Source organism: Mustela erminea, chromosome X, assembly GCF_009829155.1.
Source record: "Mustela erminea isolate mMusErm1 chromosome X, mMusErm1.Pri, whole genome shotgun sequence".
NCBI lineage: Eukaryota > Metazoa > Chordata > Mammalia > Carnivora > Mustelidae > Mustela > Mustela erminea.
Genome location: NC_045635.1, coordinates 119,139,841 through 119,159,173, shown reverse-complemented (window position 1 = coordinate 119,159,173; position 19,333 = coordinate 119,139,841).

The following is a 19,333-nucleotide window of genomic DNA, read 5'->3' as shown; positions in this document are numbered from 1 at the left end:
GGAGCAGATTTCTTTGGGGCTCTTTTTTCCATTTTACCTTCATCGCCCTCAATTAGGTGCTGATAAGATAATTGAAACTAAGATGCATGGGTGTGATTGACTTAAGAAACAGCACCCCTGGAGGGCCTCAGGTTTAAAAAGAGTAGCTTATCTGTAGTGATAGTCACAGTAATTAGAGAGACATGAGGGCGTAACTTTTGTCCTATTGTAAGTAGGTTCATGGTATCCTCCAGCTGGTAGGAAGTATAGTGCAAAGGGAGTAAGGGTAGTCCCATCAGCCTCTGACTACTTGGATCACAGCAATAGCCACTTCCTTGGTCTACATGCTTCTATTCTGGCCCCTTATCTCCACCCTCATACAGTCGATTTTCCATATAGTAGGTAAAGTAACCTTTTATTTTTTTTTAAGATTTTATTTATTTATTTGAGAGAGAGGATAGAGAGAGAGTGCTAGCAGGGGAGCCCCAGAGAGAGAGAGGGTGAAGCAGGGTCCCCACCAAGCAGGGAGCCCAGTGTGGTTCTTGATCCCAGGACCCTGAGATCATAACCTGAGCTGAAGGCAGCTGTTTAACCAACTGAGCCACCCAGGCACCCCCAAAGGAACCTTTTAAAAAGAGTAATTAGTTCATGACACTCCCAATGTCCAAAACCCTTTAGTGGTTCATGGGTACATTTAGAATAAAATCCAATGGACTTAAAGATCTTATAAGATCCAATTTTATTTATCTTCTCAAAAAACAGTTGCTAACTTCACAGAACCATTGTTTTTCTGGTCTCTCTTTCATTTATTTGTTTAGGAGTGTGCTGTTTAACTTCCAAATATTTGCAAATTTTCCAGTTTTCCTCCTGTTACTAATTTCTAGCTTCATACCATTGTGGTAAGAAATACTATGTGATATCACAATCTTCTTAAATTTGCTAAGACTTGTTTTGTGACCTAATATATGATCTGTTCTGGAGAATGTTCTGTGTATGCTTGAGAAGAATGTAGATTCAGCTGATGTTGGGAGAAAAGTTCTGTAAATGTCTGTTAAGTCCATTTGCAATAAAGTATAGTTCAAGTCTAATATTTCCTTAATGGTGATCTATCTGAATGATCTATCCATTGTTGAAAGTGGAATATTGAGGTCTCCTACTATTATTGAATCGCTCTCTACTTCTCCCTTCAGACCTCTTAACATTTGCTTCATATATTTAGGTGTTCCAATATTGAGTGCATCTATATTAATAATTGTTATATCTTCCTAGTGAATTAACTCCTATCCTTATATAATGACCTTCTTTGTCTCTTGTTGTACTTTTTGACATAAAGCCTATTTATCTGACAGAAGTATGGCTATCCCAGCTCTGTTTTGGTTTCCATTTGCATAAAATATCTATTTCCATCCCTTTACCTTGAGTGTATGTGTGTTCTTAAATTAAAGGGAGCCCCTTGTAGTCAAGCATACAGCTGAGGTTTTTTTTTTAAATTCATTCAGCTGATTTTTGTCTTTTTTTAAAAAAGATTTTTATTTATTTATTGAGAGAGAGGTAGTGAGAGAGAGCATGAGCAAGGAGAAATCAAAGGGAGAAGCAGACTCCCCATGGAGCTGGGAGCCCGATGCGGGACTCGATCCCAGGACTCTGGGATCACGACCTGAGCCGAAGGCAGCCTTTCAACCAACTGAGCCACCCAGGCGTCCCTGATTTTTGTCTTTTGATTGGAAAATTCAGTCCATTTATATTTAGAGTAATCATTGATCAGTAAAGGCTTTACTATCATCATTTTGTTAAATATTTTCTGTGTTTTGTAGATTTTTTTTGTTCTTTTCTTCCTTTCTTGATGTCTTATTTTATGAGTTGGAGATTTTCCATAATGGTATGCTTAGATACCAAGAAGAAATGGATAAATTCTTAGAAACATACGTTAGAAGCACACAGACCAAGACTGAATCTTGACAAAATAAGAAATCTGAATATACCTATAACTTGTAAAGAGATTGACTCAGTAATTAAAAACCTCCCAAAAAAGGGGAAAATAGCCCAGGACCAGATGGCTTTGCTAGTAAATTATAACAAACATTTTTTAAAAATTAATGCCAATACTTCTCAAAGTCTTCCAAAAACTCAAGAGGATGCAATACTTCCAATCTCATTTTACAAGGCCAGTGTTACCCTGATACCAAAACCAGACAAAGACACTACAAGAAATGAGAATTCTAGGCCAATATCCCTGATGAGCAAAGATGCAAAAATCCCTAACAAAACACTAGCAAAGTGAATTGACAGCACATTAAAAGGATCATATACCATGATTAAGTGAGATTAATCCCTAGAATGCAAAGATAATTCAACATAAGAAAATCAATAAATGCAATATACCACATTAATGGAATGAAGGACAAAAGTTATCTCAATAGATACACAAAAACATTTGAGAAAGTTCTATATCCTTTCATAATAAAAGTTCTAAAAAAATTAGGTATAGAAGGAATATGCCTTAACACAATAAAGGCTATTTATGATAAGCTCATAGCTAATGTCATACTCAATGGTGAAAGGTAAAAGTTTTTCTTCTAAGATCAGGAACATGACAAGAATGCCCATTTTCACCACTTCTATTCAACATACTACTAGAAGTCCTAGCTAGAGCAATCAGGAAAGACAAAGAAATGAAATGCTTTCAAATCATACAAGAAGTAAAGACAAATCCAATATGGTAACACTTAAATGTGGGGGAAAGAAAAAAGCTGAACTCCGAAACAGAGAGTAGTGGCCCAGTGACTGCCAGGGCCCAAGGCATGCAGAAAATGGGAGATTTTAGTCAAATAGCACAAACTTTCAATCATAAGATGAATAAGTTCTATGGATCTATTGTACAGCATGGTGACTACAGTTAATAATATTATGTTGTATATATGAAATTTGCTAAAAGAGTAAATCTTGACCATTCTCACCACAAGAAATTTAAAAAGGACACTATGTGAGGTGATAGATGTGTCAAATAACTTGATTCTGGTAATCATTTCACAGTGCATACACATATCAATCAAATTGTCACATTGTCCACTTTATTTTTTTTAACATTTTATTTATTTATTTGAGATAGAGACAGTGAGAGACAGCATGAGCAAGGAGGTCAGAGGGAGAAGCAGACTCCCCATGGAGCAGGGAGCCTGATAAGGGACTCGATCCAGGGACTCCAGGATCATGACCTGAGCTGAAGGCAGTGGCTTAACCAACTGAGCCACCCAGGTGCCCACATTGTACACTTTAAATATATACAATTTTATTTGTCAATTACACCTCAATGAAAATGGGCAATATCTAATCTGTTGTTAGCTTGCTGGTCTCATTTCTTAACTTGGTCATTCTATTCTAGTCACATTAGTCTCCTTGCTCTTCCTGAAACATGCCATGCTATTCCCATTGTAGGACCTGGGAATAAGTGGACTGGAATAAGTTCCTCTGCCTGGAAATCTCCCCCCTAGAAATTCAATGAGCTGACTCTTCTTATTTAGGTCTCATCTCAAAGGTAATTTCCTTCCATGACTGTCTAAAGTGCTTCAGTCAACTTAGTCCCTCTCCAGAGTACTTGGTGGGAGGATCTGGGCCCTGGTGAAGAGAATATCCCAAAATGCAGAGATTTAGTAAAAGGTCAGAGCCTTTACATATTTTTCTTATGCCCTCATCTCCCTCAAATAAAAACCGAATTCAATTTTTCCTCTTGAAACAAATTCTTGCACTTCCCAAGTTTCTTTCTTCTCATCTTCCTGCTTTTATTCTAAGGAGTCTTAGAAACTGCTAAAAGATAGCAACAACAGCAACCACTGTAACAATAATAATAATAATACCATAAACTGAGTGTTCAGTTGGTGCCACAGATCATTTTAAAAATTTTATCTGTTTAATACAAAAATCCTATGAGGTTTATGAATTTTACTATACCTATTTTATAAATGAGAAAATTAGGGAACATGGATTTTTTAAAGGTTTTATTTATTTATTTGAGAGAGAGGGAGAGAGTGTGAGTGCATGAGTGTCAGCAGGGGAGAGGGGAGGGGCGGAAGGGGAGGGAGTCTCAAGCAGACTGCGCTGAGCATGGAGTCCAAGTGGGACTCAATCTCATGACCCTGAGATCATGACTTGCGCTGAAACCAAGAGTTGGATGCTTAACTGACTGAGCCACCAGGCATCCCCAAAATGGATTTTTAAAACTACCATAGTTGATCTCTTAGATCTATAGGCTGGTTGTTATCTCAGAATTAAAAGTTTCTGTGTCAATTAAAGTGCCAATTTGTGTGGAAAATAGCAAGATGATAGTTGCAAAGATAAAAAAAAATGGCAGTTCAATTTAATCATTTCTCAGTGTCACGCACTATCCTTAAAACTTTGCATATATGGCACCTGATTATAATCAGAGTCCTGAGAAGTCTGTTTTAATTATATCAGTTTCACAGAGGAGGAAACTAAGGATAATCTTGAACAAAGTCATGTCCATAGCAATAGTAGCAGGAACATAGTGGTTTCCAGTGGGGATGAATGCAGACATGCTGGGTCCAAGCACGACTTTCAGTCCAATTTCACATACAACCTCTGTGGCACATTTGGTTGAGTTGAGAATTTTGGCTCTCCCTTCTTAAATCCTATGATGACACTCTAAAAACTTGGTAGATAGTTTTGTTATTCTATAGATCATACCTCATCTTGTTATCTGTCAAGCCTACTAGTCTAACTATGTGCATCTTTTCCTCTAAAAGGGTCAACCAGAGCCCTAGTGTTACTTTCCCCTTTGGCACAGGCCCTGACTGGGATAGATTCCTCCAATGCTGTGGTGAGATTTAATTAGCATTAGGTTTTCCTCTGAAACAATTTATGCTACCTGATTAGAAAAAGGAAAGGGCTGAATTGACATGGATTTATAATTCATGTAGATTAACCAACCTGTGGTCCATTACACTAATGGAATAAATATTTTCATTTATGTTGTGAAAAAGATGTACTGATTGAACACAGGTTTAGTCCATTCTAACTTACTTGTCATGCTATTTGAGTTCTTTGATATCTTATTAAAAATATCTAAATTTGATAAGTTTAAATTATATAGAAACTACAGGGAATAACACAAAAACGTCCAGAGCATACTAGAGATATTGAGAAAATGGAGCCTGGAACTAGATTGCATGGGCTGGGATGCCAGGTGCATCATTTCCTAGGCTACATTCCTTGGACATGTTGTTAAATTTCAGTTCCTTTATTTACCTCCCTAAAAGACACACAAAGCATTTAGAACAGTGAATGACACATAATAAGTGTTCAGTAAATATGAACATTTGACTATTCTTATTCATAAGCAACACATTATTTTGAAAATAAAGATATAATAGTTCACAGATATACCTGTTGTTATTTCAGAGTTATAAGTATTCATTCAATCCCCTATAAATATCCCACTCCACGTGCAAGGTACATATCTAAAACTCTCAAATTTTTAGATGGCCAATGAGTAATATGCAGTGCCACCCCTCAAAGTTCTTTTGATATAGGAGTAGACAAAGGCAGAATAACAAGTACCTAAGGAGTCATAAGACAAGGTCAAATAGTGTTTATGTATCTGAAAGGTGATTCTATGTTTTATGGAATTACAAAGAATAATTAATCTAATATATCCAATATGTACAAATCTAAATACATTGGGGATGAGGGAGTGTGCATACTAAAAGATTTCATGTGTCATGTGTCATTTGTGTGGATCCTTGAACAACCAATAGGGTTCAATAAGTTAGAGTTGTAAGAGAGATATGGGAGCTGGGTCTGATGAGGGGGGAAAAAAAAAAACTGGGGCGCCTGGGTGGCTCAGTGGGTTAAAGTCTCTGCCTTCGGCTCAGGTCATGATTCCAGGGTCCTGAGATCAAGCCCCGCATCGGGCTCCCTGCTCAGCAGGGAGGCTGCTTCCTCCCCTCTCTCTCTGCCTGCCTCTCTGCCTACTCGTGATCTATCTGTCAAATAAAAAAACAAAGAAACTGAAAACAATAACAAAACCAAAAAACACCTGGCAAAGCAAGGAGGTTGGCTATTAAAAATTGTGAGAAATGTCAGGAATAGTGAACTTTCCACTCTGGCAAAATTCTCAGGCACATCGAGAGCGGTAGTGCGATGGAGAGCTGAGAGACTAGGTTAGGATCTTAGATGCCAGGGAAATTTGTACTTCATTCAGTGAGCACTGCAAAGATCATAGCAGGGTCTGGGGTAAAATCTCAAATGGAAAGTAAGCTCCTGGAGAGCACAAACTTTGTTCAGCTTAGCATTGATTAATCAGCACCTACACGTGTAATGCCTGGCACATAGCACGTCAATGTTTGCTCAGGGAGCATTTATCAAATGGATAACCACTGTTAACCTTTAAATTATTACTATTGTTGATGTTGTTATTCCCCAAGGTACAAAAGTTCCACTGAGTGACCTCAGGGACTCCAATTTTAGCTGTTTATAACATTAGAAGTCATTACTTTAAAGAGACCCCACTACCATATAATGATTATAAAATTACTCTCTTAGTTTAATTATTTGTCTTCTTTTCCAGACAAGAATATTGAGGCCTAGTGAAGTGAAGGAACTGGACAAGAATAGAACCCAACTCTCTGTCTTCCTAGTCTTGAGGTCTTTCCACGACCCCCAAAGAATCTGTTGTACCCAACTCTCATGAGATATAGCTATGAAGACATTGTGACCTTTGTGTCCTTTTGGAGAAATGTTAATTGGTATACCCACTGTGGAAAGCAGAATGGAGTTTCCTTAAAAAATTAAAACTAAAACTACCATACAATCCAGCAATCCCATTACTTTGTATATATCCAAAGGCAATGAAATTACTGTCTTGAAGAGCATTATTCACAATAGCCCAGGTGTGGAAATGACTTAAATGTCTGTTGACAGATGAATGAATAATAAAATGTGGCATATACAAACACACAAAAACACATGCACACACAGACACACACAAACAGGAATATTATTCAGAGATAAAAAGAAGGAAATCCTGCCATTTATGACAACATGGGTGAATGTGGAAGACATTATGCAACGTGAAATAAGCCAGACAGAGAAAGACTAATACTGTATGATATCCCATACAGGTGGGATCTTAAAATAAAATTTTAAAAAAGTCAAAGTTTTAGAAGGTAGAATGGTGGTTGCCAAGGACTGGGATATGGGGAAAATGAGGAGATACTAGTCAAAAGACAAACTTTTAGTTATAAGAGATGAACAAATTCTGGGGATCTAGCACACAGCACTGTGACTACAGTTTATAAGAGTGTGTTATAGGGGCGCCTGGGTGGCTCAGTGGGTTAAAGCCTCTGCCTTTGGCTTAGGTCATGGTCTCAGCGTCCTGGGATCAAGTCCCACATCGGGCTCTCTGCTCAGCAGGGAGCCTGCTTCTCTCTCTCTCTCTGCCTGCCTCTCTGTCCACTTGCGATCTCTCTCTGTCAAATAAATAAATAAAATCTTTTTTTAAAAAAAGAGTGTGTTATATACTTGAAATTTGCTAGAGAGTAGATCTTAAGTGTTTTCACCACACCAAAGAAGAAGCTAACTAAAGTAGTGGATATTTCTGGTAATCATTTCACATTATGTACATCTATGTGCATCACATTGTACACCTTAAATATATACAATTTTGGTCAATTATATCTCAGTAAAGCTGAAAAAAAAAAGAGACCTAGCAAGTCCTCAGGGGAATAGTTAGGGTTTTGTTTTATTTTGTTTGTTTTGTGCTTAGGAAATGGAGAGGCACTGGCATAGTTACAATACATGGATTAAAAAATGAGTTTCAGTGTGGTATCCACATTGGCCTGAATTATCCAACATTTTCAAGGACAGAAAAGAGCATATCGTTAGTGTGTTATGTATAATCCATTCCTCAATAAATCTTTGAATGTTCATTCACTTCTAATTTGCCATGACCTCATTAGTATTGCAATAGAATATTTAGAGAAAGAAAGCACATACTGGCAACTTTTGGGGGGGCATTCTTCATCATGAACTGTTATTCACAAGTTGTATGCATATAAAAATTGTTAAAACTGGTTTGAAGATCTTTTGTTTTGAAAAATATACTGCAAAGATTTCAAAATGTATATATTTATCTTGTCAAAAGATTTATTCTTAGCATAGAAAGAATACCCCCTTTTCCTGGGCACAAGCTAAACACTGAGCATAAGTTACAATATCAGTGAAATAATCCTAATTGCATAAAGCTGGGCACAACAAAATGCAACAGAAGAATGAAGACAAATTGAAAACATGGGACAAGCAATACAAAGATAAGATAACACTCATTCTAAAGACTTCCATCAGTACTCAATGAAAAAGAATTTCTTGGGGTGCCTGGGTGGCTCAATCAGTTAGGCGGCTGCCTTCAACTTGGGTCATGATCCTGGGGTCCTGGAACCGAGCTCTCATTGGGCTCCCTGCTTGATGGGGATTCTGCCTCTCCCTCTCCCACTTCCCCTGCTTGTGTTCCCTCTCTCTCTGTGTCAAATTGATGAAGTCCCAGAACCTAAGTCAGGTTCGGTGGGGTGAGGAGGCTCGGAGCCGACGACTGAAGAAAGAATTCTTAAGACGTCGTTGGTGCAAAAGGTGATTTATTAGAGCACGGGGACAGGGCCCGTGGGCAGGCGGAGATGCGGCTGCCCCGGGTTGTGAGGAGTGGTTGGTTATATACACAGGAGTTGGGTAGGTGAGGACAAAGGGGTGTTCAGAAGGGCTATTGGGGCAAAGAATACTATCAGGATATTGAAGGCTTAGTTGCTATCAAGTAAAGACAATTGGAAGTTTGGTGGAATGTTACATTCCTGCTATCAAGCATCCTTGTTAATGAGATTTAAGTTTAGAAGAAATTTAACTTTATTTACTTTTCCTTCTACTTCCACCTCCTTCGGTTTTTATGGAGGGGAGGGTAACATCAGGCTTGAGGAACTGAGTTCTGTGTCTTTGGAAATTGGGCTATTGATAAGGTAACTTCTTTGTTGTAATCTCAAGGAAATTTGCAAACCAAGGGAGACTCCTGTCTTGCAGGATTGCAATCTCAGCAAGTTAACTATTTATCATTTTATGGCAGTCAGGGGTGCCTGAGGAATGCTACACATATGGAGGGGAGCAGATGAAAGGGGGGGTGCAAGGCACCAGCTTTTGCTTTGTCCTCAGCCCTGCTCCCTCATCAAAATGACTCAATAAAATCTTTTTAAAAAAAAAAAAAAAGAAAAAATTTCTTATGATTCCTAGAGGCCATTAAATGATTACTCCAAAATGTATAAACAGAGAATTGGAAATCTGAGATCCAAAGAAAGTTAGCAAAGAGCACCCAGTGAAAAATCAAGAAAGGAATAGAAGCAGTGATCACAGAGCGACTTTTCACGTGAAGACAAGAATTCATTGCTTACAGTGTCTCAGATCTCAGTGCAAGCTTGTGTTAATGGAGAGCCCTTTCAAAAAGGGAGCATTTACGGGGCCAGAGGGCACAGAGGTAATTCCAAAGACAGCATTATAATGATGAGCAAGCTAGCTGCCACAATCACAACCATCTCCCACCTTTTAAAGTTTACCCACTATTGTTTTGATAAAACAATACCCAGCTTGTTACTAATGTGGTCATTACTACCGAGGGGCACTGCAGTGGAGGGGTTAAGAGTTCAGTCTCTGAGTCATGCTAGCTTGATGACATTGGAAGGGATTCAACCTCTCTGCTTTAGCTTCTTTATCTGTGATAAGGAGCAACAGTGACTTCCACAAGAAGTTGTGAAGGTGATTAATCTTATTTTTCTATGTAAGTTGCTTAGAATTGTGGTTAGCATATGATTAAACTGTCAGTTACTGCCACGATTTTTGCATAGTTATGACCCAGATATGCCTCAAGAGTTCTACAAAAGTACGTTTATTGGTGCTTGGGTGCATACAGGTACACACTCACTGTTTCTTGATAAGCTGTCATATGCCAGGTGCTATGTTAAAAAATGTGACAATTTTATTAACTATTCACAACGATATAATAAAATGGACTATACTGGTAATAATGATGACTACTAGTAAAATAACATGTCAATAATTTCCGAGTGCTTACTGTGCACCTCGTGCTGGGCTAAGTGCTCTGCTCTGTGTGAATTACCTCATTAATTGTCACAATCACACTGTTATGGATTGTTATTATGTCCACTTGCTGTAGAAGAAAAATGAAGTAGAAAGAGGTTTAGTGACACAAGGGTAACACACCTGGTGAATGCTAGTACCTGTTTTCAAATCCAAATCTCACTGTCTTCAGAGTCTAGAGTCAACAACAATCTCTCCTGGTCAGCCTCTTCCACCATCTTGAGAGCTTAAGCCTCTCCCAAGGCATTCACACACAAACTCCAGAGTGAAATGTTTCCTTCCCCAGGTTTTGTGACATTACACATACCTGGCTCCCCTCTTATCTGACCAGTCCCTCCAAAATCTCATTTGCTGGTTTCTCCTGATCTCCCTGCATGATAACTGTTGGACATTCTCAGAGCTCAGTCCTTGGACTTTCCTTTTCTATCTGTATTTGCTCCTTTGGTGACACTGTTGAAGTGGCACTGTTAAAATACTGTCTCTAGGTGGAAGACTCCCACATTTATAATCTAGCCTGTTGTTCTCATACTAAACATCAGACTTGTATATCTAAGTGCCTTCTTGACATGTTTGCTTGGATGCTTATATAGGCATCTCAAATTTAACATGATCAAACCATGTTCCCGACTGTTCTCCCATACCTGCTTTCCCCTCCAACCTTCCCCATTTCAGAATATAGCAATTGCGACCTTTCCGTTGCCCAGTCCAAAACCTTCAAAGTCATCCTGACTTGTCTGTTTCTTTCACCACTCCCTGCATGTTCGCCCATGAGCAAATCCTCTCAGTTCTACATATGAGATATTTCTTGAATCCATACAGTTCTCACTGTATGGTTTCACCACCATATTTTGAGTCTAAGTTATCATCATTTCTCATTTGAAAAAAATGCAATTATCTTTATAACTGGTTTCCTGGCCTCTGTTTTGGCTACCTAAATAGCACTCTCTTTGCAGCTGTGTTGTTTATATACCACACTGCCCCATGTGCCTTACCTACATTAACTCACTTAATTTTGACAAGATACCTATCAGATAGGTCCTATCCTTCTTCCCATTTACAGGTAAGAAAATCAATACTTTAAAATGTGGGGTAACTTGACCAAAGAGAAACTGTATAATAATCTTAGTCATGCTATTTCCATAGTGCCTTAATGCTTCAGCAATCCAGTAATTAATTCTTAGGGCTTTATGCAAGAAAATAAAGCAACAGAAAATAGATGTCTAAAGGCATTCATTAAAATGTTAACCGTAATTGGGAAATGTCAGCAAACAATGTAAATGTCTCCAAAGTGGTGAACAGTTAAATAAATCAGACTACATTAATACAATAAAATATTAAGCTATCATTAAATACATGTATTAAGATTATGGAGCATCATAGACAAATACTTGAAGTGTGTATATGGAATAGTAATGGTTTTAGGTCACAATTTGGCCCCTGTAGGAATTTAGAAATGCCTAAAGATAGGGCAGGTACTGTAAAAAGTCCATTTGAATGAGTCCATTGAACTGGGTAGACTCAAGAGGTCTTCTTCTTGAGATTACATGGTCACTGAGGTATGTCTGAGTGGGTATTCAAGAGAGGAACCATTTTTCAGGGTGGATAGTATAGGAACCTATCCTGGGCCCTTAGCCTGGCTCCATGAACTTGGACCTAAGCTCTGTTGAGAGCCTGTGGGAAGAACGTGGCATAACTATTCCATGAATAGCTCCCATGTACGAGGTACCAAGATTTCTTCTGAGCTATCGACCCTGCTCCCCTCACCCTCTGCCTCTAGAGATCCAATACACACTATTGGTTCTAGCTTACCTGCTATGTCCCTTTAGGAGTCTTGTCTGCTGGCCCATGTGGGTCAGGAGTCCTTCCTCTATGTCTCCTCAGCATAGTCTTCCCTTATCATAGTGCTTATTGCTTATTATTATTCTTTTTTAATATACTTTTAAAAATTCAAGTATAATTAACATAGGGTATTATATTAGTTTCAGGTTTACAACATAATGATACCAACAGTTCCATACATTTCTCAGTGCCCATCAAGATTAAGTGTATATAACTATTTCATTTCTATCACACTGTACACTGTAAACTCCTATAGGGCAAAATGTCTGTTCTTATATTGTAAGCAAGGACACTATCTGTCTCCCTCGGTTTTGACTCTTCAGCTCCTAGCACGGGGTCTGGATCAAAGTAGGTCATCAATAAAACATTTTTAGTGTAGCTAAATTCTTTACTGGTTCAAAAGTCATATTATTTTCCCATCCAAAGGAGCCCTGGAAAACAATGAAAATATTTACCGAAACCCTTAAAGAAGTAACATAGGGAATTATATTGCATGTCGCCCAAAACCATATTCTAAAAATCTTCTTCACACGTCTAACTTCCCTAAGTGTATGTATCACAAATCACCAATCAGCAGTCACTATTGCCGTTCAGATTTGCACAGGGAAAACAATTCAAAATGAACCAAAACCAAATAAACAAACTCCAGCTCATTTTTTTTTTTTTTTTTTTGTTCCTGTCTTCTCTGTTCTCTTTCCTATCTGAGGACTTTGGCTCTAAAAAGAATAAATCCAGGTACTTTCTAATCTAAACCATTTTTGCTTTTATTGCTGGCTACAATTTAGCAGTTTGAACATACCACCCCAATCAGTTACAACAAGAACTTAGACAATTGTACAGCTAGAGTAACAAAGAATCCTTCTTCATTTCAAGACTGGAGTGTGGGGCAGGTAGGCCTTTGGGAGGTGGTGTTGATCAAGGTAAGAGGACACATGTTGCTGTAACAAATACAACTTGCTCTTGGACCAGTCAATTGCCAGCTATTAAGTTTTCTGAAAAGCAGTGACTTGGGGCGGGGGTTCAGGCTGCTTCCATTCTAGGGCTTATTTGCTGCCCTGGCATCGAATAGGCAGTGAGAGGTTGGGAGCAGTGTGTGGGGAAAGCACACCCACACTAGATCCTTCAGCTTTGTGTTGTGATCCTGTATCTGACACTCAAGAATTCCACTCACATTCTAATGGCTGAAACTCATCACATGGACAATCTAATTGCAAAGGAGGCTGGGAAACATAAAATGAAGAGGTTTATCAGTGAGCATTAACAGTCTCTTCTAAATGGGGAAAGGAGAAGCGCAGCATATGATTAATAAAATGGGTTTGCCCTTGTCGTTGTAATAAGGTAGAGAACAGGGGCATTTTGTTTCCATCAATATTATTCTACTATTATTCTTATTAGAATCTGATTTTTAAAAACACATTAACAATATAGAAAAGAGTTTTGTGTACTTTTAGTTCTCCTTGATCACCAAATCTGAGTACAAACCAATGAGACTCATTCTCACTGTAGAGAAAATGGCAGTTTTAGAAAGCAAACAATAAAATTTAATTGACAGCCATGTTAGTGATAGAAGCCAACTATATTTGTTATCTACTGTTGTGTAATAAATTAAATCAAACTTAAAGGTTGAGAAAACAAATATCTCAAGCTATCTGTGGTCCAGGAATCTGGGCACAACTTACCTTCTGCCACTGGCTCAGTGTCTCTCATGAGGTTGTAATCAAGTGGTCAGTAGTGGGGCTTCATCACATGGTGGCTATCTTCCCCCAGGGTGGCTGATCCAAGAGAGAGTAAGAGAAATCACCTGTCAGCAGTCACAATCTTTTAACAGCTTAATCTCAGAAGTGACATACCATAACTTCTGTGAATTTTATCTGTTAGAAGTGAATCAATGTAAGTCCAGGCCACACTCAAGGGGAGATTATTATGCAAGACAGTGAATGCTACCAGGGTCAGATCATTTGGGAGACTGTATACCATTGTAGAGACTATATATCAGTGTAATTTTCAATAGCAAAATCTTTAATAAATTCTTTTTTCAAAGTTATATTTGAAACTACAGTTTTAAGATTGTTTCTTTTGGGACTAGAATCAAATAATTTAGTTAAATATCACAGCCCTGAAATTAAAAATAAGCATTGTTGAAGTAGCAATAAAAGCATATATTACAAACTTTATCTGAAATAAGACTCATGTTTTGAGAGTTTTTAATATGTAATTTATAGCTCCTATCCTAACTTGTAATTGTGCTCTTTGCTTTCTAGATAGAGACCTTGAAAAGACAATCTTTCCAATATTGCTGTCTTGGGAATATGAAGATAAGAAACCATTTTTTGACTTGACATTTAGCTGTGAAAAAGCATTCCCCATTTGAGAGGCCTTTCAAATTTCCTGTTCAAACAGGTTTCCTTCAGGGCACTATGGGGTGAAAACCCACCATGCTATAAAAATCCCATAAGGATTTTCCTGACACTTTGTTTGATTCGTGGATGAGACAACAGAACAAAAGGCAACTCTGGCCAGGAAGAAGTCTGTTTTCCTTTGCCAAAGAACCTTACTTCTAAGGGTCACGAGAGTAACTCACATTTTCAAAAACATTCTTCAGAAGTCACAAAAGCACCATTCTCAGAAGAGATAGCTATGATTCCATGGGTAAAGACAAAACAATAATGCCCAAAGTCACTTAATGACTAGATGGGCAAAAGATTTCGGTTTCTTAATAAGATTTTGCTGAGAACAAACAAAAATCTACACACAGAATTTTTATCCTGGATGTTTTCATTATTCAGCCAATCTCAATCTTATTCTCTGCCATCGGAATAATCTTCCCCAAACGGGGTTCTCACTGCACCACCCACCTCCCTCCTGTTCTCCACCCAGCAGGCTTTCTGACTTCCGTCAAATGCAACACAGAACACCAACAAGTCATAAAGGAAAATAAAGACACATGTAGCTACATAATTCAGGATGCTAAAACTCACCAGAAAAGAGCTATAGATTTTAGTCCCTAATATAAACTCATTTACCTGTCATCCATAAAAATGATCAATATTATTTCTGTATCTTTATTCAGGTCATTAATAATATCACTAGTCAGGACCAGGTCAAGGTCAATGTCCTACATCATGCCACTAGCATCCCTGACCATGATGCCATTGTTTCTTTAATCAGAACCATCTGGGCACAGTGGTTCACAAGCCATGAATCTACTCAATTGTAACAGACATCTAGTTCACACAGGTCCATCTTAGCAGTGAGATTTTGAGAGATCTCCTTAAATGACATGATGAAGTACAGATCGTTTTCTTTTTTCTTTCCAATGGCAGTCTTACAATTTGAACAATGATGGAAAATCAATCAGTTTTGTACAGTTTGTTCTTAATCAACACGTGCTGCCTCCTTTCCTGCATGCTCAAAAAACATAAAACAAATAGGAAGTTCTTTCAACTCTACCTTCAAGTTCTTTACTAATATAGCCTTTTCTCACTACCTCAATTACTACTGTCCTGGTCCAAGCCACCTTCGTCTTTACTTTCAGTTTTGCTAGCTTAATACAGAGACTAAAATGAGCCTTTCTAAAAGTCAATCCATTTCATTGTTCAAAGTCAGCAATGATTGATTGTCATCAATCATTTTTCATATAAAATTTCAAGTTCTGGCTATGAGATCAAGTCCCCATATAATCTGACTCCCAGTCTTACTTCATCTCCTACTCTACTCTCTCACAGTCCACTCAGTCACCACGGCCTTGCTATTCTCCAATTATACCAAATTATTCCTGCTTCAGTGCCCTTTACATGCTCTTCCTTTGTGGATAGCTCTACTCCAAGAAGAGCTTCCTTGGGTTTCCAAGTTAATAATATTCCCTTCCTTCTGTACCTCTATTGTACAGAAGGTGTCTGGAAGGTCCCAAGTAGAAAGATAGGGAAATGGCTATGGTTACCAGCCTTGGGAAACTCATTTAGCTCATTATGCGAATCATATTCTGAGTTTTTCCTATCACCTATTTTAGAGTCATAAATAGCCATATGATGCAATTAAATAATAGTACTCAAATGACATGAATTATCAGAAGAAAATCTATTAAAAAATAGAAATAAAGGTGCTTGAATGGCACATTATTAATTCATTTGATAAAAATATGGGAGTCACTAAATATTTTATGATTTGGGCTATAATTCATACATGTAATGTATGTGTATGGTACAAATCATCATGTAATATGTATTTATCCAAATATATACATTTACACATATTTAGCCAAACAAATACATTTAATAATGGGAACACTGGAGCTCAATATTTATAGAATCCTTTTAAAAGGGGATACATTTTCAGATTAATTATAATAGAAATAGATGCAGCGGTGTTGCAGAGTTTAATTGCAATATTTTAATAAAGAATTAAAATAATTTGTGTTAGATGAAACTCAAAAATCACAATTTTTTTCAAATTAATAAAATTATCTCCAATTTTTCCACCACTCTGGCTCATTAATTCATTACTTATTCTTTTTGGTAAGTACTAATCATCACACAAATAAAAGCACTGCAGCCATGTTTGGTCTTCAGAGAACCTGTAGCACACATTGGAGGAAAGAAAATATCTAAGAGTCAGAATATTTGGTTTTAATTTCTGGACATACCACTGGCATGACATGAAACATTTAGCACATTGCTCTAACACTTGGGTTCTGTTTCCTTGTTTCTAAAATGGGGTCACTAGGGGCACCTGTGTGGCTCAGTCAGTTAAGCATCTGCCTTCAGCTCAGGTCATGATCACAGGGTCCTGGGATTGAGCCCCACATCTGGCTCCCTGTTGAGTGGGGAGCCTGCTTTTCCCTCTCCCTCTGTTGCTCTCACTGTTTGTGTGCTCTCTCTCTCTCTCAAATAAATAAATAAACTCTCTTTAAAAATAAATATATAAAAATAAAAAAGAATAAAAAATTTAAAAATGGGGTCACTATTTTCTGCCTCCTTCCCCTCATAAAGCTTGAATCTCTGTAAAAATTAGTAGTACTAAATATCTTTCATTAGCCTCAACTCAGAGGCAAATGTGCATGACTGACAGCTCATCTGTAGGAAGAATTTACAATTAGATACCTACACATAATGTTGCCCTGATACCATGCCAATTTTTAGTATCTTTCTGTCAGTCTTACACTATTTAAGGACTAAAAACTTGAAACACATAAAGAACATCATGAACCATGGTCATGAAATAGACATATCGCTTCAAAATATTTAATCATTTCACCATTTGTTGGTTTTCTATTCATTGATTCATCAAATATCCAATGAGCAACTTGCAGGAAATCATTAGGAGATTAAACTTGTGTTTATTTCTACTCCTACAAATTTCACTGCAATATGGTACAAAGAATGAAAATGGACAAAGAGAAAGGCAGAGGAAACAACAGATGAAGATGGCACACATTTTCCAAAGATGGCTAGCGGAGTGGTGAGTGACTTAGCAGAGACTGAGCAGCTTATATTGAAATGTCTACAGCAAGAAGTGAATCAGTTTGCCCCATGGGTTCCTGAAAATCTCAGATTTGGAGGTACTGGCTATAGCAGAAGGTCATATAAAAAGCAGGGTTGAAAGAATTGTCTGAAATCTTGTACACAGAAGAGTAAGACTTTAATTCAGCCACCTCATCCCCCTCCCTCTTTAAGTTCACACACACTTCTCGGGGACAGTGCCACCATAGGTATTGATGGGGGGGGGAGTGTAACTTTTAAATAAACATCAGGCTTCTCACACAATCACCCTAGAATGAAACACACCATTTGACAAGACTTTCTCATGCCCGCAGAGCTCTCAATTCATGTTTAAGCCATTATCCTTAAATATAAAAATAAATGGAATCTTCTCATATGAAAGAGAAAAAAAGAAAGCAATTCAGAACAGGAAAACATTTCAGAGCCTAAACAAAACAATCTATTATTGCTACCCTCAGAGAAACAAAAGGTAATGTATTGCTCATTCATGAAAATAGAACAGGGCATTGTAAAAAAATAACCAGATGACAAAAAAGAACTCTTAAGAATGTGTGTCTTAAGATGCATATGTGTCTATGTGTACATCTCTCATTTAAAAGTTTATTAAAAATATAAGACAATAAGGCTTACATTTATTGCCAGAAAGTCAAATAAAAAGACAAACATACATACAGGAGAGAAAAGATAAGAAAATTAGGATTAACCAGTTGAAAATGTACACTATCTTACTAATCAGATTCCAGAGAGGACAGAAAATGGAGAATAAAATATCAAATAATTACTGGGAATATTTCCTACAACAGAGGACTTCCATTTCCAGTTTGAACATGCATGACACAATGTATTAATTTCTGATTGCAGTTGCAATAAAAAATCACAAACTTGATGGCTTAAAACAATGCAAACTATTCTCTTATAGTTCTGGAGGCCAGAAATCTGGAATCTGTTTCATCAAGCTAAATTCAAGATATTGATAAGGTTAGTTCCTTCTGGAGTCTCTAGAAGAGAATCTGTTGCCTTACCTTCTCCAGGTTATGGGGGTTACCTAGGTTCCTTGCCTCATGGCCTCTTCGTCACATCACACTACCTGTTACTCCTACAGTCAAACCTATTTCTGTAGTCAAGGAACTAAGACAGGTATGTGATTAAACTTTACTTTCTTTTCCTTCCAATAAACATTCAACTTAGATATGCACACACTGACACATGTGCAACTGTGTACACACACACACACACACACACACACATTCTGAAGAGTTCTTTTTCGTCCTGTGGTTACTTTTTATAGCCCCCTCTTCTGTTTTTGTAGTCGAGTTCATGATACTTTATTACAACTGCAATAGGTATACCAATTGTATAGCAGATCTGTGTAGCAAACACTACAAATTGAAGCCCAAGGGACAGAGAGCTTTAGCTCGGAGGGATGGATCCTGAAAATAAGAACTGAGCCACTGAAACTATATTCAAGAATTTGGGGGGAAATATTGAGAGGAATGTTACAGGGATGTGTTAGAGTTTGGAAAAGTAAAGGTACATGGGAAACTAAGCTAGGCATATTCCATGCTAGGCAACATAAAATGTTTCAAGAAAAGGACTTAGATAATTGTTACACTACATAATTCAGCAGCAAATAATATTTACATGGCAACAATAGAAACAGTAACTACTATTTTACCCCCAAATTTATATCACCCAAATTATGATATAAATTTATCAGGATGATAAAGGTAAAGAAGGGAAGGTTGCAACATATAGAGAAATGCACAAATTATGTCAATAATTGATAATCCAGTAAGTAGCAATACAAGCTTATTCTTTTAAAAAAATGGATGTAAATACCAGATAAGTCAAAAGATTTTAGCAGTAGTCTC